The sequence below is a fragment of the Alosa pseudoharengus genome, unplaced genomic scaffold (assembly GCF_046254945.1).
Source record: "Alosa pseudoharengus isolate Yale_2024_CS ecotype anadromous, Long Island Sound unplaced genomic scaffold, YU_APseudo_1.1 YU_APseudo_1.1_scf_6, whole genome shotgun sequence".
In the NCBI taxonomy this organism is placed as follows: domain Eukaryota; kingdom Metazoa; phylum Chordata; class Actinopteri; order Clupeiformes; family Clupeidae; genus Alosa; species Alosa pseudoharengus.
The window spans coordinates 5,920,605-5,942,626 of record NW_027468848.1 but is presented as its reverse complement, the minus strand read 5'-3'; positions in this window follow the sequence as shown (position 1 = coordinate 5,942,626).

Here is a 22,022-nt window from a genome sequence, read left to right as displayed (position 1 = left end):
GGTGTTCACTGATATGCTCACACAAAAATCGTTGCAAAAGATTTTTTCCAATGTGTTGTTTTGTATGTAGACACTGTATGTGCAACTTTATGTTGGTTGGGATGTACTGTACACTGTGTACATTGTTTAACAAAATGTATCACCCGGAGAGAAGAAATACTCTTTTCTGATTGGCTGGTGGGGTGGCTATTAATTCTGAATAACAGGACACCGTTCCATATCAATGCTTATGAATGGTAACTATAACAACGTAGGACGACGGTTGCAGGCTTCGCAACAATGGAATCAATACAACTGTAAACAAGCTAATTGTCCATGCTATGGCTGTTATAGGGCCAACGAAAGTTGTACAACAAGCTGAACTAGTGAGCTTCTTTTTAAACGGAACTGCGTGTTTCCTTTGCTCTACAGTGGCATCCGGGTGATAAGCGGGATAACGGCCTTCGAGGTGTGTCCAGTTATACGGAATTAATGGACTCGGGCGGAGGGGCAGTTTTTTGCCCCTCGCTCTCGTCCATTAATTCCGTATAACAGGACACCTCGGCGGCCATTATCCCTTACATATTTGTTACAGTGTATTTGTGTGTTCTGAGTATAAAAACAATATTCTCAAATATTTTACAACACACTTATGTATGTACTGTCTGTAGTGTAACACTGAACAAAAAAAGGCCTACGTCATTATGATGAATGTAGAAGAAGTGTTTTCCATTCATCACAGTGTTTTACGTCAGTGTTCAACTGGTTCTTAGAAATGTCTATTCATATGTTTGTCTGTGTCATTTGAAAACAAAACACGATTTTGAGAAGAAATAACATTGTTTTGAATGTTAAGTTTCATTTTGCTGGATAATTGAGGGGTTTTGCCCATTGTGTGTGTGTGTGTGTGTTTTGATTTGTGTGTAGAGTTCTGAGAGTATGACGCATGCTTTCAGAAAATGTGTGTAAACAATCAAGCAAAACTGTAATAGTTGTTTAATGTGTTCTCTGTCTTGTGCTGTTGGTGGTGTGGTGATTGTGTTTACCGTAGTGTTGTAGTGTTGTTGCTGTGGTGATTGCGTTCTCCGTAGTGTTGTGGTGTTGTTGCTGTGGCGATTGCGTTGTTCTCCGTAGTGTTGTGGTGTTGTTGCTGTGGTGATTGTGTTCTCCGTAGTGTTGTGGTGTTGTTGCTGTGGTGATTGTAATCTCCATAGTGATGTGGTGTTGTTGCCGTGGTGAATGTGTTCTCTGTCTTGTTGTGCTGTTGGTGGTGTGTCAGCTGGGGTTTCCTATGGAGCACTTGGGCGTATGGTGCAGTGAACCTCCTCCTAACTGGGAAAATGAGGGTGTAAGGATGGAAAAAACATGCTGTCTTATTAGCCCACTCTTTGATTCGCATTTGTTTTCTTGTCTAATTGACCTGTCGCTAAGCGCCACCCTTAGAACGCTGATGAGCCAATGACAGTCCAGCCTCGGGACTCGGACATCAGCTCGGACAACTCCATAGGAAACAACAGGGGGCAGCCATAAAATGACAAATGAATGGTTATTTATGGAGTTTATTAACTCAAAAAACCCCGACGGATAACCATGGTCAAACGTTTTGCATTGGGGACGTGTAATACTGATAGCTGGTACCCCGAGAGGCTTGAAAATGGGGTATATTTATATCAAAAGTAGCCTACAGGACGTCTCTCGCGTTTGCAACAACTACTACATTCCAACCAACTACTATATTCTTACTACATCAAATATTAACGTAACCTAACATATCTTAGCATCAATCTTGCACTAGCTAGCTAGCTAGCATTAACGTCAGTGGGATTTGCACGGCTACTCGTCACAACTGCTTGTCACCTTGTATGTATTCTAAAGTTTTGAATATACCCCTCCATAGCATAATTAAGTCCCTTTTGATAGCTTCTGGAGGAAAGTAAATCCATTTATCAACCAAAAAGTCCTCAAAGCCTGCTTTCATATACTGTCAGCTGTCATTGTCCACAATGTATTTCTAATCAAGTCTGGTTTGTTTGTCCGAGTTTTCACACGGTAACAATGGGGGGCGGGGCTTAGCAACAGGTCAATTCACCTTGGGAGAAACAGGTGATTGATTGGTATTGTCAGTAGATGTCATGCCTCAGTGAATGGCAGTGTTTAGTGAGAATTTCTCTGCTCATCAGATGCTGTTTTTATTTCGTTTTCAGTCTCTCGCTACTTGTCATGTCGAAATCACCTGTCGGGCCTGTGTGAGGGCTCTACCAGGAAATGTGTGGAAGCCATGTGATGTCACTGACTGTGTGGAGTGTGTATGTGTGACGGCACTGACAGTGTGTGTGTGTGTGTGAGACATCACTGACCGTCTGGACTCTGTGTGACAGTACTGACAATGTGGAGTGTGTGTGTGTGTGATGTCACTGACAGTGTGGAGTGTGTATTTGTGACGGCACTGACAGTGTGTGTGTGTGAGACATCACTGACCGTCTGGACTGTGTGACAGTACTGACAATGTGGAGTGTGTGTGTGTGTGTGTGTGATGTCACTGACAGTGTGGAGTGTGTGTGATATCACTGACAGTGTGTGTGTGTTTGTTTGTGTGTGTGATAGCATTGACAGTGTGGAGTGTGTTTGTGACATCACTGACAATGTGAAGTGTGTTTGTGACATCACATTGGCAGTGTGGAGTGTGTTTGTGACATTACTGACAGTGTAGAGTGTGTGATGGCACTGAGAGTGTGGAGTGTTTTTGTGACATCACTGACAATGTGTAGCGTGTTTGTGACATCACATTGGCAGTGTGGAGTGTGTTGGCACTGACAGTGTGGTTGTCTGGACAGTGTATGATGCCATTATTGTGGGAAAGCAGTGGTGCCAAGGAGAAGAAAGGCCGAGAGATATTTAGGGTTTTTTTCCACCTTTTTTTCATGCTGATCAACACCAGTGTTCATTCTGATAGAACAAACTGACCCAATCCACACCCAGTCAGTTCATTTTGATTATATTTTTTTATGGATCTGTATCTTTGAAAGTGTACATTAAGAGTCTTTAAGAGAGAAACTGAAGAGAGAAGAAATGAAATAGGTCTCCTCCTGCTCTCCACAGTTGCTCTTAGATAATGGAGATTTACCATACAGCATATCAGTAGCATTTGCTCTTAGATAATGGAGATTTACCATACAGCATATCAGTAGCATTTGCTCTTAGATAATGGAGATTTACCATACAGCATATCAGTAGCATTTGCTCTTAGATAATGGAGATTTACCATACAGCATATCAGTAGCATTTGGGTTCCTTCCCCATGGTTCCAAATGAATTATCCAAACCTACAGAACCACCCCCAAGTCCAGCCTTCCGTGAGATTAATCTTTAAATTATTTAAATTCAGGGAAATTGATTCTTTTATTTTTTTTGATAGGATTGCATCCCAAGCCTGGACCCGGTAATCAGAGCTGTCTAGAGCAATGGAAAATTAAAACAGGAAAAGCATAAAAGGTTTTTATGAGATTGTGACTATGCTTGGCATCTCTGTGTCAATGTACTGTGGTATATTTCTAGTCTAAAATGAATGATTGTGTGTGTGTGTGGTCTTTGCATACCTCTATGGAGATGAATATTAACTGCTTCTGCAGTTTTTAAATTGCATGTCCAGCAACCACAGGGAGAGAAAGAGAGAATGATGAGGCTGTGATGTGACAGCAACACACAGAGAAAGAAAGAATGTGAGAGGAAGAGAGAGGGGGATAGAGAGAGAGAGGGAGATGGGGGACTAAGACAGAGAGTGTGTGAGCTAACAGTATGACAGAGATAGAGAGACAGTGAGAGAGAGAGAGAGTGAAATATGGAAGAGAAACAAATAAGCAGAGAGAGAGAGGGGCTGAGCATGTCTTATAGAAGAGGGAGATATTGAAGGAGGGAGAAACAGAGGGATGTGAATGTTTTGGGTAGGAGGAAGAAACGTCGGGGGAGGTAGAGAGAGGGGCTGAGCATGTCTTATAGAAGAGGGAGATATTGAAGGAGGGAGAAACAGAGGGATGTGAATGTTTTGGGTAGGAGGAAGAAACGTCGGGGGAGGTAGAGAGAGGGATGAGCATGGTCGGGAGAGGAGGGAAAAAGAGAGGGATGAGAAGGAGAGGTGGAAGAGAGGTTGAGGGAGAGAGAGGGAAGAGAGTAAGAGCGATGAGGAGAGGAAAGGGAAATGTGCAATAGCACCACGGCATTTTCAATTTCCTGCTTTTATTAGCCGGTGATTCATCTATCAAACGAGCTCATTTAGCTTCAGAGGGAGCAGCAGTCCAGCTTCATCTCGTCTGACGAGCCTGGACAGCCTCCCTCCTCTCCTCTCCACTGCGATTGGACAGCCTCCCTCCTCTCCTCTCCACTGTGATTGGATGACCTCCCTCCTCTCCTCTCCACTGTGATTGGACAGCCTCCCTCCTCTCCTCTCCACTGTGATTGGATGACCTCCCTCCTCTCCACTGTGATTGGACAGCCTCCCTCCTCTCCTCTCCACTGCGATTGGACAGCCTCCCTCCTCTCTTCTCCACTGTGATTGGATGACCTCCCTCCTCTCCACTGCGATTGGACAGCCTCCCTCCTCTCCTCTCCACTGTGATTGGATGACCTCCCTCCTCTCCACTGTGATTGGACAGCCTCCCTCCTCTCCTCTCCACTGCGATTGGACAGCCTCCCTCCTCTCCTCTCCACTGTGATTGGATGACCTCCCTCCTCTCCAAGTGATTGGACAGCCTCCCTCCTCTCCTCTCCACTGCGATTGGACAGCCTCCCTCCTCTCCTCTCCACTGTGATTGGATGACCCCCCTCCTCTCCACTGTGATTGGACAGCCTCCCTCCTCTCCTCTCCACTGTGATTGGATGACCTCTCTCCTCTCCACTGTGATTGGACAGCCTCCCTCCTCTCCTCTCCACTGTGATTGGATGACCTCCCTCCTCTCCACTGTGATTGGACAGCCTCCCTCCTCTCCACTGTGATTGCAAAGCCTCTCTGCTTTCCACTGCAATTGGACAGCCTCCCTCTTCTCCTCTCCACTGTGATTGGACGGCCTCCCTCCTCTCCGATGCGATTGGACGGCCTCCATCCTCTCCACTGTGATTGGGCAGCCTCCCTCCTCTCCACTGTGATTGGGCAGCCTCCCTCCTCTCCACTGTGATTGGACGGCCTCCATCCTCTCCACTGTGATTGGGCGGCCTCCCTCCTCTCCACTGTGATTGGGCAGCCTCCCTCCTCTCCACTGTGATTGGACGGCCTCCATCCTCTCTGCTGTGTGGCCTGGTCACCTTGGTTAATGAACGGCTCTGATGATGTGGCAGGGTTTCCCGCAGCACTTTGAAGTCAAGGCCGCCTTGGCAAACTACGTCGTCAAAAAAAAAAAACATGTTACTGTTTTCTCCCTTTCATTCCAAACCGTGACCGACGCCAATCTCCCTTCTCCGCAGAACGCATTAAACTTCATTCACTCTCGGTGTATAGATCAGGACTGACTTGCAGAACAGGCTGCAGGTCAACAGTCTGACAGCCTGCATGAAGATAAGCATTAATGGTCCAATATAACAGTGCAATTACCAAAGGGCCCTTGAAATTATCTTTTTAAAGCCAAGGAGGATGGCTTGTAACAATGCTAGTTGTCAGCTCTGCCATAAGTAGTGACTGATCACAATTGCACATTTTGTTGTTTTGCACTTTCTTTTGCACTTGTTCTATAGTTTGTAATAGTCTTTGTTAAAATTGCACAAATTACAGAAATATTTTGAAATATTTGTATACTGTTGTATAGTTTGTTTGGTGTTGTTACTTTGTTCTTTGTTAACTGTAATTTTGAGAAGCTGGTTATTTATTTATAATGTAGTGTTTAATAAATAATTGTTAAATATAGAGTCTGTAGTGTATCGCACATACAAGACGCCAACACCCCCCCCCCCCCACCGACGGCAACCGATACAAGACCCCCCCCCCCGACCTACCACCTACCACCTTGACTAACACATTTCCTGCAGGAAACCCTGTGTCGGGAAATGGAACAACTGGAGAACTCTAAGATGCATTTGAAAAATGCTATCCAACACATACTGCGAACTCTAGGATGCATTTCAAATGTGTTCCAGAACATATTAAGAACTCTAGGATGCATTTCAAATGTGTTCCAGAACATATTAAGAACTCTAGGATGCATTTGAAATGTGTTCCAGCACATATTGAGAATTCTTGAAATGTGTTCCAACATATGTGTTCTCACTGCTCCAACATTCTGAGAACTCCTTTTGAAGTGTTAAAGACACTGTCCAGTAGTGTCCTCTCTGGTGTAAGCCCTCAACCCACTAGTTAACCAGCCAATGGCAGCTCAGGACCCCCTGAAGAGGGAAGAGCCTGATACCCGCCCTGCTCAGCCCACTGTGTTTATAAGCCGACTCACTGAACCAAGCCGAGACACACACACACACACACACACACTCACATCTCAGTGTTTAAGCTGCCTCTCATTGATCAGGAAGTGATGCCAGGTTCTCCATTTCTCTCTTCTCCTCTTGAATTAGGATGATTCTGGATAATGGCCAACCAGCGATGCCAAAAGTGTGTGTGTGTGTGTGTGTGTGTGTGTGTGTGTGTGTGTGTATGTTATTCATAATTAGGCTACGTCTACATCAGTAAATTTCACATAAGTCACAAACCACCAAACCTTGACTTACATGACAATCCAGAGCCAAAGCAAACCCTCTTTGGTTACCCAGTATTCCAACTCAAGCTTACACTTCATATGGACCAATCAGAGCGATCTGTACTCTATGAGGGAGCACACTCCCCTATTTTCCTGCATGCTGTGTTTTCCCCTGCTGCTCTCTGTGAACTCTGATGAAATTGCACCCCAGGTCCGTGCATAAATGATGATTTATGCTTTAATCAGGGGAGCGAGGGCTGTTTATATACGGGGAGTGGGGCACCTATGGATACAGACTGGCAGCTCTCTACTCCCCTGTCTCTCTGAATGTCTGCATGTCTGTCTGCCTGAATGTTTGTCTGTCTGTCTGCCTGCCTGAATGTCTATTTCTCTGTGTGCCTGAATGTTTGTCTGTCTGTCTGCCTGCCTATTTATCTGCCTGCCCGATTGTCTATTTCTCTGCCTGCCTGCCTGTCTGCCTGAATGTCTATTTCTCTGCATACCTGTCTGCTTGCCTGCCTGCCTGTCTGTCTGTCTGCGTTGTTTATTTTGCAGGGAAAAGTACTGTGCACAGGCTTCTCTCCCCTCATGTCAACAACACAGGCCCCCGCTGAGCATCGGCCACACGTGTGGCGCTCTACTGCCACCCAGTGGCCGAGTCGCATCACGCCAGCAGCCCCACGCTCCGCAGGTGCAGACACACAGCACGTGTCCCCAGGCCAGGGCGCCGGACTCGGCAGGACGCGTCGCTCTCGCCGAGAGGACGCCGGGGATCATAATTCAGACGTCTGCATCGCTGTCAGGAGAAGACGTCCGCCTCCGTCTGACCAAGGCTTCCAAACTTAGAGCGATACAGAGATGCTCTGCAGCATCAGCACCAGAAACTACTCAGCACAAACATACCTTGTATTCCTTATGCAGCTGCTTGATTAACATTTCAGTAGGGTGATAAACAGTGCATTTCAGTAGGGTGATAAACAGTGCATTCATTTTGAATGCATAATTCCTGGATGTCAGTCAGCAGGCTTAGAGCAGGAGCATTTATTACATGGAGACAAGTTAATACAGACAACATCAAATATTCAGCAGGAGATTTTTATTAAATAAAAAAATTATTAACATTCATAACACACACATATACACACACACACACCATCCTTCCACTCTCTTTTCTGTGAAATTAGATTGGGTGATTGCTTTCACTGTCTTTGCATATGGAAAGAATTTTTGGAAACCTTGTCTCCTAGCCGTTGCCATGTTAGACAGCAAACTGAGAATAGCATCTGAAGATCCTGCAGCAGAATACTTACTGTATGTATGTACATAAATCCATTCTTACTAATGTGTTCTTAAAATTCCTATTATATTATTGTTTCATTTTAGCATCACATTTCACATTTATCGCAACTGCTCTTCCTTTTAACATGTATTTAGCATGCAGTCCACAAGACTCAAATGCTTTCAATTATGTTTCTATTATCACATCATTTCTGAGAGGCCTATGTAATCTCTATTGTTTACCAAGAACTAATATGATAAAATGACTTCAGCGCAGAATATTAAACAGCTTCTAAGTCATCCGAGTGGCTCTGCTATCTGTATATTAATCAGAGGGCTGTGATAAGCTATCACTCCCCCAGCACTGTGTTTGAGAAGGCTTATCTGTCCAAACAGTGTGCGGCTGCCAAGGCTTTCAGAGAAAAGCCAAGAGGAATCTGGAGGAAACACAAAGCCCACAGCACACCAGTCATCTCGCGGAAAAACCTCTTTCAGACCGTTCAACTGGTAGGTGTTGTGCTGCAGGAAAAACCTCTTTCAGACCGTTCAACTGGTAGGTGTTGTGCTGCAGGCTGAGCAAAGCAAAACCCAGCCTGCGTTTCTGGAGAGCCAAGGGGTGGTGATGCAAAGAGCAGGGGCCTCTGTGTCTGTGTGTGTGTGTGTGTGTGTGCGCGTTTCTGGAGAGCCAAGGGGTGGTGATGCAAAGAGCAGGGGCCTCTGTGTCTGTGTGCAGGGAGTGGGGCCACTTTTCAGCCCGGGAGTTTCAGGCCCAAGACCGGCCCACTTTTTTAGTGGTGGTGGAAACTGGATGAATAAGGCAACATTTCAGCTCTTACTATCCTGTAGTTTTTATTATAGGCTACCAATATTCCACTATTCCACAAGGATAAGTTGATAAGTTAACAAAAACAGGAAGGAAGAAATAAAGCATTTGAAATGTATCCCACAATTCCACTAAGAGGCATATTGAACTATTGTTTACATGTTTTTTCTGCATGGGTCAGCTATCATGTTGTTGTTTGGTGATTTGCTCCTTTACTACACCCACTTCTGAGCAAACAAGGCATATAGGTTGATCATGTAGCCTACTGCTGTCATATAGCCTACTGCTCTTTCTTACATAAAATAATTTTAATCCATATTGTTAACTCTTATTATCCTTTCTACTTGTCCCTGTAGTCATAGCTAATTTCAGGCTCATCATTTTCAGCGGGGGACTGGCTGATCTGCTGCTCAGAGGCTACTTTTGTTTTTAGGCCTAGGCTACTGCATACACAGATCAAGCTTGAGTTTTGTTATCAATATTTGCATAATATTTGCAAAGTCTATGAATCACCATATTGGATGATATAAAAAGGCTAATTTTTAAATTAATTTAATATGTTGCTTGCAAATAGGTTGACAATGCTACAACGTCCAGTATTAGCCCAATAATTAGGCTACGGTGGGGTCTCTCTCTGTGTGTGTGTGTGTGTGTGCTGTCTGTGTGTGTGTGTGTGCCTGTGTGCGTGCGTTTCTGGAGAGCCAAGGGGTGGTGATGCAAAGAGCAGGAGTCTCTGTGTCTCTATGTGTGTGTGTGTGTGTGTGTGTGTTCGCGTTTCTGGGGAGCCAAGGGGTGGTAATGCAGGCTGAGTAAAGCAAAGCCCAGCCTGTATTGATAAATGCCATTCTCATAAATCTGTCCCTCGTTCCCATAGGCGTCATTAGGCTATTTTTAGGGGTGGTCAAGCAAAGCAGAGATAACTAGCTTATATTAGATTAACTAGCTGAACAACAAAGGTGAACACTACTGCATAATTTCATAGAGTGCTGAAATTTATTTTTGACCATTTCTGAACTGTGAAACTCAGCAAATATGTTTTGTGGCTGTAAACTTAGTATCATCATAACTATTCCACCTGTGTGTGTGCATTAAAATTCTGTTACAATTCTGAAGTGCAAAATTTAGACTACAGCACCACTATTTCTATCCATAGGTATACATAATCAATTCTAACCACTGTTTTTTTTTCAAAGTGTACCAGATTGATACATTTAAATGTTAATATATACAAAATGTTGTCCCCGTACTCCCCTAGGGGAGTCTTCTGGCCCAGCTCACGGCCTAATAACGCCCCTGTTAGGGGCTAAACACCCTTAAAGGTCATCCTAGAGTCGCCCCTGCTGTTTCCTTCTGAGAGGTGTTGGTGTAGCCACTGGAAGCATGTTTAATGGCTGCTATCACCACTAGAGGGGGATAACGAATAGTATAGCACTGGAGTCAGTATTAGGTGCTGTTTACACAACGCCGGTTTTTGTGAAACCGGTGAGGTTTTGTTAACGGTTACGCCTTGCGTGTACACGACGCCGGCAATTTAGGAGACTGAAACCAATAGTTTTTGAAACCGGCTTCCGAAGTGGGAATTTGTGAAACCTCCGGCTAACTTTCGCTGTGTAGACGCCTGTAGGTGCAAAGCCGGCAATTTTATGACGACATAGCCCCATCTCTCAACTCAGCCACACACTCGACCTGACACGCTGCTTGTCAAAACAAACCAAACCATTTATTTATCATATTAAAAATGTTTTTCTTTCCCGTCATGATTTATGTGCACAATGTAGCCTATCAGCCTTTAGTGGCTAAGTTAGAAGCACCCCAGATAGCAAAAGATGTTATATCAACGTTGAGTTTTGGTCAAAATGGTTGATTTATGGTTAGGACTATAGTTGAAAACTGATGGTGGATCAACCACTGAAAGAATTAAGTTGAAAAAATGTCATTGAATCAACATTGTATTATGGTTGGATTTAATGGTTGAATGGCAAACATTAGATCAACGTTGAATCTATGTTGTCATACCGTTTTAGCAGGGTGCAGGCGGGTGGGGGGGGCATTGCTCTAGGTGAGACCATTTGATGGGAGGGGGTTTCATGTTAAACACAATGTGCTGTGGACAATTGAATGTAATATTTTTAGCATGTGTAAAAGATGTGTTATGTGTGTAACCTATAAGAAAAGCAAACAAACATCTAAGTGAAAAAACGATCTAAGTTATCTTTGGACTTATTTGGAACAGTCCAAATACATGGATTTCTATGCAACGTCACGAAAACATGCGTGCGCAACCAAGAGGCAGAAAGCACCATAGAACAGCAATGCAATGCAAAAGAGCAAAAGAATGCAAAAGAGCAAAAGAATAAAATGAGTTTTTGTGCTGAAAACTGCACCAATTCGAAATCACGATGGTTAGAGAATGTTAAATATGTTCAATATCCCTTATGGAATGCATGTCTTCGCCAAAAATGACAAAATACGATGTTATATTAATAATGCAAATGAACGGCAAACTTTGAAATATAGTCTGAAATGAGATGTTATTATCATTGAGACAACAGGGGTATACAAAAAAAATCCGATTGTAGCTTACAGCAGCCGACTATTTAGGTTAAGTTTATAACGTTGTGGACGGCCACCAAGCGTCTTCTGCCCCACGGCTGCGTGCGCATCTAGTTTTGTTGGTAAACGGGAAACCCGTGTATAGCCGTTACAGAACTTTCAGTCAGACTCAGCCGGTGCGCCATTTTGACTGCAGAAATAATTTCGTGGAAATGCATGGATTCCAGTTTCTTCCAGTAGGGGACCGTTCGTTATTTATAAACGGGGTCACCGGAGGGATTTTGAGTGCTTCAATCAAAAGTTGCATGACCCTCCCCTGCCTGCAAGAAAATTTTCAACGACCCTCCAGCAGTCTTTTCAAAAAAGACATAACCCTCCCCGGCCAATCGTCGAAACCTAGCACTATGGAGCGCTATGAAAACACATCGACTTAAGCAAACGTTCTAAACTCATCCTCTGCTTTCTGATCTTACACATCACACTTCACCAAGATGGTGGCCATTTCTGTAGCTTTACTCACTAACATTGTTGTGGAAACACAATAAGCATGGAAACTAAATGCACACTTCCTGCAACTGCATTAGCCTACTTGAAATAATTTACTCCTCTAATAAGTATTCACATGAAATAAAACAATAAAACATTGAGACCATTCAACAAAGCACACTGGGTAATAACAAATTCAACACATGAACTTGTTGCTATGGACTCGTCTCTAGGCTTCCTCAGTCATTGTAAAGCTGCCAAAGCTGAACATTATCCAAAACTCAATTTCTCAGACGAGCATCAATTTGGGAGCTTGCTACACTCCTTCCTTCTTAAATGACTTGAAAAGACCGTTTGCACAATTTCACAAATAATCACAGGGACCGAAAAATACCTAACAAGCCAACTTTTTCCGGGTTTAGGCCTATCATTTTAACTTTTCCCCGCTGTCTTGCCGTTTTAATATTTTCCCGTAGAATATCCCATATTACTGTAATACTCTCATAACATTAGTCCTGCATTCTGGCCTGTCTCTGTGTTTTCCTGTTGTTACCCCTTGCCCTTCCAGAGAAACAGATGTATTCAAATAATCGTTTGGTTGCTTGAATGCGAACTCAGAGTGATGTTAACCTACAGTAGGCCTATTTAAGTTAACGACGTGGTTGTTGTGAGAGCACGATTCATTGGCGCTTGACGTGTTCGTCCGTAGGCTATGTCTACGTGCGCACCTGCCAGGCTAAGAGCCAAATAAATCCTCCTGTATATTCACTCCAAGTTGGCCTACCATAACTTACCAACTCTAGCCTACACTGTAGACCATAAACTGGCTATTTATATGACCAATGTATTTGTATTCTGCATTCTGCTTTATGAAGCAAAATTACGCACTGCTACTTGGAACGTAACACATTTTTGTTGGCAGGAGAGAGAATGACAGCGATTAACAAATTGCACTTGTTGCTGGTTACCAATAAATAGGGCCTACTATATATTTTTTTGCAAACAACAAAAACAGAAAGGATGGAGACTGCAAAGCTAGAGATGGGCAGGAACAAGGTCAATTGGTAGAAATGCTTGTCAAAACGTTAGGAGCTGGATGTGTGGATGAATGAAGCACAAGTATGCTTTATAAGCATGCACACTGTTTAAAGTTAGGCTAGGCTACACGGTAAACTACAAGTAAACCAAAGTTAGCTTTTTTAGGGCTGGATAAAGTTGACCAAATGGATATAGGCTGTTAGGCGTGAATAAAGTAGGCTACTTTGTTGCTCCAACCCTTCCAACGTTAATGGGGACGGATGTTGACATTTTACGTATTTTGCGTGAGAAACCCGGGAAATCTCCCTTATTTTCATTGTTCAATATTGACAGAGCTATGGAACGAAAGAGAACGTTATATGGCGACAGAAATCAACAATCAAACAAGCCACTTTGATTTTTTGCTGTTTTCATTAATACAAAAGATGGGTGACCCCCCCTCCTAGACAAAAAAAGTTAGGTGACCCTCCCCTCAACAAAGAATAAAAAGACATGACCCTCCCCTATTTTCCTCCGGTGACCCCGTTTATAAATAACGAACGGTCCCTAGCAGCAACTGGAATCCATGCATTTCCACAGAATTATTTTTGGAATCTGATCCCTTATCATACCTGTTCATTCTTACTCGTCGCTTGACTTATCGTGACTAAATTCAAGATGGCTGCAAACGCTAAACTTCGTGAAGATACTGTCTGTATAAATTGTCTTGTAAGTAAACTACCAGTGCTTTTTCAAAGTTCTCAATGTCTCGTTTTAAATGTCAGGGCCCTCGGAAGTCTACCAATGAAGTGTGGAGATACATTGAGCCTCGTAAATGGTGTAAAACAGTGATTTATTTGCATGGCTAGCCCGATGCCGAAGCACCACCATTGAAAAAGCTGTTGGTAGCATCGGCTAACTAGCGTCAGATTTTGGAGTGCAGGGGACAAGCCGAGATGGGCTATGAGACATACGTTCACACTCGGTATCATGTTTCAACACACTTTAGGTCAATATCACACCGGAACTCTCCTTTAATTTTAAACAGATGCCTCCAAACTTTTTTTTGTGTGTGGGGAGCATTACACATTACCACTCATCGAAGAAAGATGGCCATGCTAGTTTGTGTGGTTAAAGTCAGAGCTAGTTAGCAGCATACGCTAGCTACAATTAACAGTTGGTGTTCATTGAACACTAAGTTAACTCGCTCATATTATGTGAAGAAAGCGCCGCTGTTACGGCTCCCACACACAGCTGCGTTCCGTCAACGCATTCCAGTGGGTGTTCCCGACGGTAGCTATGCAAATGACTTGAAGTAAAACCGTAATGTGATTGGTTGGTGCCGTCCGTAGATTGGCTTGATTGGCCGGTGCCGTCTGTCGGTGCAGCAACAGCTGAACTCCTCAACGCGAGCGGAACGCGAAACGCGACACGACGGACCCACAATTCAGTTCGGCAACGGATCACGTGAGCCCATTTAAAGTGAATGGGATGCGTCTCCAGCAACGCGATGCACGCAGCTGTGTGTGGGAGCCGTTAAGGTCCAATTAAATGTTACGGATTTTTTTCTTCTCCTAACAAGTGACAATGTCTGCTTGCACTTTTGCAACAGCATGCCGTTGACTCGTTGTCACTCGCTGCTCGTGCTACTCCTGAACAGTGAGTGAACACAACTTCACACTACGTTATCCACGATGCATTGCACAAACCTAACAAACGAGCAACGCGTTTTACTGTCTATGGTATTCCCTAGCAAAGCCAGTGCAGCGCGGCCAGCAGCATTCTCGGAAAATGGCATATGATAGTGAGGAGAAACGTATCAGACGCAGAGATATCAGATGATTATGGTTATCTACGGGAATTTTACGCATTGTCTCGCATAACTATGATGGTAAAAACCTTATTTTTCTGTGCAAAGTTGACCTATGTCCACCTGCCCTGAAAAAAACTAGTTTGTTTTTTATGATACATTGCTTTTCCTGGAGGTCTTCTTCTGGAGGAACAGTATAGAGCTGCACAGTCCCGCCCACAGCCAAAATGAGATTAGGTGCCGGATGTAAGATTCCCATTCATTTGTCCCATTGACGTTTGGAAAAATCCGTATCTAAAGACTTTTACAGCATGTCTTAGGCTAACCAGCTACGGCATAACTCATAAGCATACAACATATCATTTCGAGTGAAAGAGAAAATCCAAAAAAAGTCAAAGGTACAAGACTGTGTACATATTTTCATTTCCGAGCGAAGGAACTACTCATCCCATAAACCACCGCGCCTCACTGAATAATATAGGCAAAATCGGCGCGATTTATTTTGCCATTTCCAACCGGCGACAGCACGCGAACCCTTTCCTCCTAACAGTGATTTTTATATAGTGAATGTGCAGTTAATAGCAGTTATTTCAGGAGTAATCGTGTAAATAATAGTGTTTTGATATTGAATTTTATATTTATCATCGTGAATTTTATATCGTGTGTGTGAAAGCGGTTAACGTTAACGGCAGTGCTTCATAACGTTACCTGACTCATCCTATGCTGTCATCACTGCTCAGTCGGGCTGATGCATGGACTGGTGCATGGTCTGCTCTTGGACCACCATATTCAGTTTATTAATTTGCCGTGAATTATTACACAAAATGTTCATTAAATGCACGAAGTATTCCTAGGTTAATGATTGATGTAAATCATACAGTATGAAGGCTATAGTAGCCTAGCTAATGTTAACTAGCACTGCTAGCAGCATTAACGTTACCAACCTCCCTGCTTAACTCACTACAACTTTGTAGGTCTTGTCCCTCATGCTGGCCTTTACAAAACCCACAAACTGACTCTCGGACACACAACAGTCAATAATGTGACCCGATTTAAAGTGGCTTTCACCCCTTTGGACAGTCACTAAAACATAATATATTTCATACCTGTGTTGCAGCATGTAGGCTAATGTTAGCTGCATTATGTAAGTTAATAACATACAATGTCGGAAATGCTAAAGGTTAGCCTGTCGGCTACCTGAAAAGTTTAAGTGTTTAAACTAACATTTACATTGCCCAGCTCCTTCACCCCTCAGCACAGCACCGTGGCAAGCGGGGGTCAGTCAGTCTACGTCCCAGTTAAACTAGAGGGGGGCGCCACGGAGGGAGGTCTGCCGCTCTCAAGAAATAATTCCTCCCTATGGAAGATGCAGCTTCAAATCGGTCGACTGGGCCGTGTCTACGGGCTGTATATGAACTGTAAGATTGAAGGCGTCCTCTGCCGAGCACTGGTGGACACAGGATCCACCCTCTCCATTATGCGCCCTGGCACGCTGCCAGGTACGGATGACCCCCAAAACAACGGCTGGATACGCACCAAGAAGAGAATAGCAACAGTCACCGGTGAAAAAGCCAAGATGATCGGTCGGAAAGTCTTGGAAATAGAGGTAGCCGGCAAGACAATGCATCATTCCTTCTGGTTAGCTGATATCCACGATGAGTGTATTGTGGGGTTAGATCTGCTGGCGGGGTGGGGAGCCACAGTGGATGTGCTCAGACAACAGCTACGTCTGGGCACTGAAGTTGTGACCCTGCAACCTGCCGATGGAGACTGCTTGCTGCTGAAGGGGATCACGAGGTTACAGCACCAACAAGCCATGAAGACAACCCAGCCACCGAGGATGATGCGTCAGTTGAGAGTCGAGGGTGCCATCGGAAAGCAACTACAGGCCCAGCGACAGTGCAGCGAGCCGACGCTTCATTATCGGACAAGGAAAGAAACTCTGTTTCTACGCCAGCCTGTAATCCGCTGCTACCACGCACACAGGGAGCGGCGCCATCAACAGAGACAAGACAGGCTATTGAGGAACTGTTTAAGCGGAGCAGCGAAGGACTGGAGCGTAGCCAAAAGGTGCAGCTGAGAGAGTTACTGGAACAGTTCACGGACATTTTCGCGGCCAGGGATGAAGAGTGTGTCCGTACTAACTTGGGCCAGCACGACATCGATACAGGAGATGCTCACCCTATTCGTCTCCGTCCCCGGCGGCTTCCCTTGGCGAAAAGAGTAGCTGCAGAACAGAAAATTAAAGAAATGGCTGCAGCCGGCGTGATTGAGCCCAGTAACAGTCCATGGGCTGCTCCTGCGGTGCTAGTTAAAAAAAAAGACGGTTCATTACGGTTTTGCGTGGACTATCGCCGCCTGAATGAAGTTACTCGAAAAGACTGTTATCCGTTGCCTCGTATCGATGATACTCTGGACTACATTGCAGGCTCAAAGTGGTTTAGCTCATTAGACCTCCGCTGCAGATATTGGCAGTTAGAGCTGACGCCCGAAGCACGGCAAAAGACTGCATTCTCCATTGGCGAGGGACTATGGCAGTTTAAAGTCCTACCATTCGCACTTTGCAATGGGCCAGCCAGTTTTGAACGATTAATGGAGAGAGTCTTGGCGAAAATTCCAAAGAACCGTTGTGTAGTCTTTCTGGATGATATACTTACGCACGCAGCGGACTTTGACGCAGCTCTCCATAATCTGCTTGAGGTGTTCAATGCTATCTGACAAGCCAACCTGCGTTTACACCCCAAGAAATGTCACCTGCTTCGGCGAGAGACAGTTTTCCTTGGCCATGTAGTCGGGGCGGGTGGTGTGTCGACTGACCCAGCTAAAGTGACAGCGGTGAGAGAATGGCCGGTGCCTCGGAACATCGGAGAACTGCGGAGTTTCTTGGGGCTCTCGTCTTATTACAGGCGTTTGTCTGTAACTTCTCCACCATCGCCAACCCATTGCATCGCCTGACACAAAAAGGACACCTGTTCCAGTGGAGCGAGGACTGCGATACAGCATTCAACAGCCTCAGGAAGGCGCACACCGAATCCCCGGTGCTCGCATTCCCTGATTCCAACAAACCATTCATCCTAGACACCGACGCCAGTAACGTGGGTGTCGGTGCTGTGTTGTCACAGGAGGGAGAGGATGGAGAACAGGTGGTCGCATATTTCAGTCGCGCTCTCAGCCGACCTGAAAGGAATTATTGCGTCACGCGACACAAGCTATTGGCGTTGGTCCTGGGGATCCGTAATTTCAGGACTTATCTGTATGGAAAGCGATTTCTACTGCGCACTGACCATGCGTCGCTGACATGGCTATTGAACTTTAAGGAGCCGGAGGGGCAGCTGGCTCGATGGCTCGAGATGTTACAGAACTACGACTTTGAGATCCACCACCGACCCGGCCGGCGTCATGCGAACGCAGACGCCTTATCTCGTCGGCCATGTGAAAAAGAGCAATGTCGGCACTGTCCGCGTCAGGAGGCACGGAATACAGCGGACGCGATGGTGGCAGCCGTACGAGATCTCACTCCGGTAGTAAACAACGGTGCACAGCCATCAACAGCTGCAAGCGGCGAGTCGCAGCCTACAACACCAGATGGCGACGAGTGGACGTTCATCGACCACCAAGAGCTCCAGAGAAACCAGCGTCAAGACCCCATCATAGCCCGGGTCTGGTCTTGGCTGACGACAGGACAGAAACCGCCCTGGGCTGCTATCTCGGCTCTGAACTCGGAGGTGAAGGCACTCCATTCACAATGGCCCTGTTTCGTGGAGCAAGGGGGGCTGTTGTACAGACGATGGCACGCTCCAGGTGGACAACGTGAAACACTCCAGCTACTTGTGCCTGCTTGTCTACGGCAGCGAGTACTTTGCCTGGTCCATGGCTCGGTGGGAGCAGGTCACTTCGGCATCTCCAAAACACTGCACCGGCTGCGGTCCCGGTTTTACTGGCCGGGATGTCGGCAGGACGTGGAGATGCATGTCCACCGTTGTGATTTATGTACAGCTAAGAAAGGACCAAACCGTCGCTCACATGCACCCCTACAACAGTACCAGGTGGGCACACCTATGGAAAGGGTAGCAGTGGACATTATGGGCCCGTTTCCTGTCACTGATGCTGGGAATCGTTATGTGTTAGTGGCAATGGACTACTTTACAAAGTGGCCGGAAGCAGTTCCGGACCAGAGCGCTGCTACCACTGCAGACCGGCTGGTGAAGGAAATGTTTTGCCGGTTTGGTGTGCCTGAGGAGCTACATAGTGACCAGGGCGTAACTTTGAGGCTGATACGTTCAAAGAAGTGTGCCGGCTGCTGGGGGTCAGAAAAACTCGGACTACGCCTTTGCACCCACAGAGCGACGGGCTGGTCGAGCGGTTTAACCGCACATTGGCTATTCAGCTCGCTATTTTGACACGCCGCCGGCAGCAGGACTGGGACCTCTATCTGCCCCTGGTCCTATGGGCATACACGACGGCAGTACAAGAGTCAACGCGGTGCACCCCCGCGGCTTTGATGTTTGGAAGAGAACTCCGTACCACGGTGGACCTGGTGTTTGGGCCACCCCCTGAACCGGAGGTGCCTGGTCGCGCGGGACTGGAATATTTCCATAATCTACGAGAACGGCTGCAGGAGGTGCATGAACTGGCGAGAGAACATTTGATGGCAGCAGGCGCTCGCCAAAAGCGAGCTTATGACACCCGTTGCAGAGGAGAGGACCTTGCAGCTGGGGACCAGGTATGGGTGTTTTGTCCTGAGCGTAAAAAGGGAATTTCTCCCAAGCTAACTAGCCAGTGGGTAGGGCCGTGCCCTGTACTAGCAAGACTGTCTGAGGTAGTCTATCGGGTGCAGATAGTGGGTAGAAGGCGATCAGTGGTGCTTCACCGCGATCGCTTAGCGCCATACCAGCCAAAGTCTCAGTTAGAAGGGGAAGCGGAGATCGCAACTGTGCCCGCTCGGGGGGGGGGGGGGGGGGGGCCAGGTACCAACACTTTAGACCTGTGCGATTCACCGGGCCAGACCGCGGAACCTCATCAGGGGCGGTCCCGACGGAAACGCCAGCGTCCGCAGCACTTACAGGACTTTGTGTTATTCGCCGAGGTCGCTGAGGGCAGCTGACCGGCTAGGTGGGGGCTGTGTAACGTGCATGCGGGTGGTCAAACCGATGTGTTCGGTGTTAATGTTCCCAGGGTGCAGTGCGGTTATTAACTGTGGTTATATATGTGTTATGCTTACAAGTATACAGTGTGTGTTCATGTATCAGAGGTGCGGGTTATGAATAACGTGTATCAGAGAATGTTATTCATTGTCGTTGGGTGGGTGGTTATGTGTCACCCTTCACCCCTTGTTCTGTGTCCACCTTTAAATACCATATCAGTGCATTGAAGATGTATGTGAATGCATGCTTATGCATGTTGTGAAATAAATGGTTGTCAAGCTGAATAATCTGGATTCTGTGTGAAGACAACGTTACAATAGCCTACTGGCATGCAGTTAATGGAATAGGCTACTGTGCAGAGTTGAGAAGTTATGGTAGCCTAGGCCAGTGTTTCTCAAACTTTTTCAGATCAAAGACCACTTACCCAGTAAAAAAAACCTCATGGACCAGCTAGCTAATATACACAATAGGCCTACTCACTGAACCACCTTGCTTATTGTCTTTGCACCTTGCTTATTGTTTTAGAGGATTCATATGATTTAAATTGGCATAGCTTACATAGGCAGTGTTGCAGAACTGTTTGGAAGTTGGTTCAATATTGCAAACAACTCATCTATATTGTTTTTTACCACGTCTGCTCGCGGACCATTTGGGATAGCTTGCGGACCACCAGTGGTACCCGGACCACACTTTGAGAAACACTGGCCTAGGCCAATTTGGTGTGAATACACGCACACATGGGAAATTCTCTCTCGTTGTTGAGTAGCCTGGCTGATACGCACAGTGCGTACGGCCATGGCTTTGGGCGCCTTACTGAGAACGTCTGGCTGAAGCTCTCTCTTTTTTCGATATCCGCTTTCATATTTCGTAATTGTCTCATGCGAAACCATTGTTGTCTGTGATAGCATGCATTGATACGGGCAAAGACAGGTGACGATAAGACACTTGTTTTCTTTTTTAAATGTCCCGCGCCGGGCCCCCTAGTGGCCGGGGCCCGGGGCAGCAGCCCCTTTGCCCAATGCCCAAACGCGGCCCTGGCTACAGCACCTGCATTTTTTATGAGATAAGTAACATGATAACATAATTTGGACTTGACCTCTCTGTTTCTAATGTAGGCTATGTCTTGTTCGCTTTGAATGGCTGTGTGCATGAAATAAGCAGTCACATAGCATAAACAATAGCAATATTATCTAGCTAATGAATTTCATGTCGAGGCCAAGTCTATTTTCTTTGATGTGAAGGCCTATTAGTTAATAACAGCTGTGTCACTGCTTGAGTCCCAAAGTTGGAAAATGTACCATGTGTCTGTTGTTGTACATATAGCTGCATATTATAACCCATGGTCAACAAGCTGCCTGATCCTGAACAGCTGTCTCAAAGCCATTCAAATTTTGTAAACATTCTGTTAATGAAATTGAATTGTGACATATATATTTTCCCAAAACAAATGATCATATTATGTTTTACACAGAGATTAGATGTGTTAGCTTAACTTAGTTAAACATTAGCCTATTGCATGCTAGTGTTTTCTCCAGTGGTGCATTTGAAATTCCACATAGCAGTCACATACCTTGAAAATTAACTTTATTAGTTTAACAGTTGAATTGAAAACCGAAATTGAAATTGTCTGTAGTCTCCTTATTTGTGACTGCTTAACAAACTGTTTCAACAATGTTTTCTTGTACGCAATTCACGCGAATTAAACGTGAAGCTTCTGCACAGTGGCGACATATGCACTACAGCACATTTAGCCAGCTACACCTCTGTGTGGGCACGCGAGTTTTTTCTTTACCGGTGTCGTTAAAGGTGTGAAAGCGGTAAGAGAAAATTCACCCGGCGGTTTCGTGTAGACGTACCCTTAGAGATGTTCTTATGATGCCAGATAGCTGCTCTATAACATTTTCCTGAGTGTAGGATACAAATGCTAAATGCATGCATTGCTTTATAACCCTGCAAAACACTTAGTCCTTGAGCCAGAGGAGTTGATTGGTACAATTTGAGGGGAGTAAGTCTAATTGTGATTTTTGGCAAGTTATACTACTGTACAGGTATAGGAAATAAGTAATAGCATTGCATTGGTAGTAGCTTTTTGTATGTTATCACCCATGTTTATGTCTATTATACGCTTATGCAGAGATATATTACAGGTGAATAGGGGGAAAATCTTGAAACAAAACTTCCACAGTTAATTATTATGACCGGCACGCAGCGAGGCGGAGGTCATATAGGTTTGGTCTGTTTTTTTCTTCCTGGATTTTTTT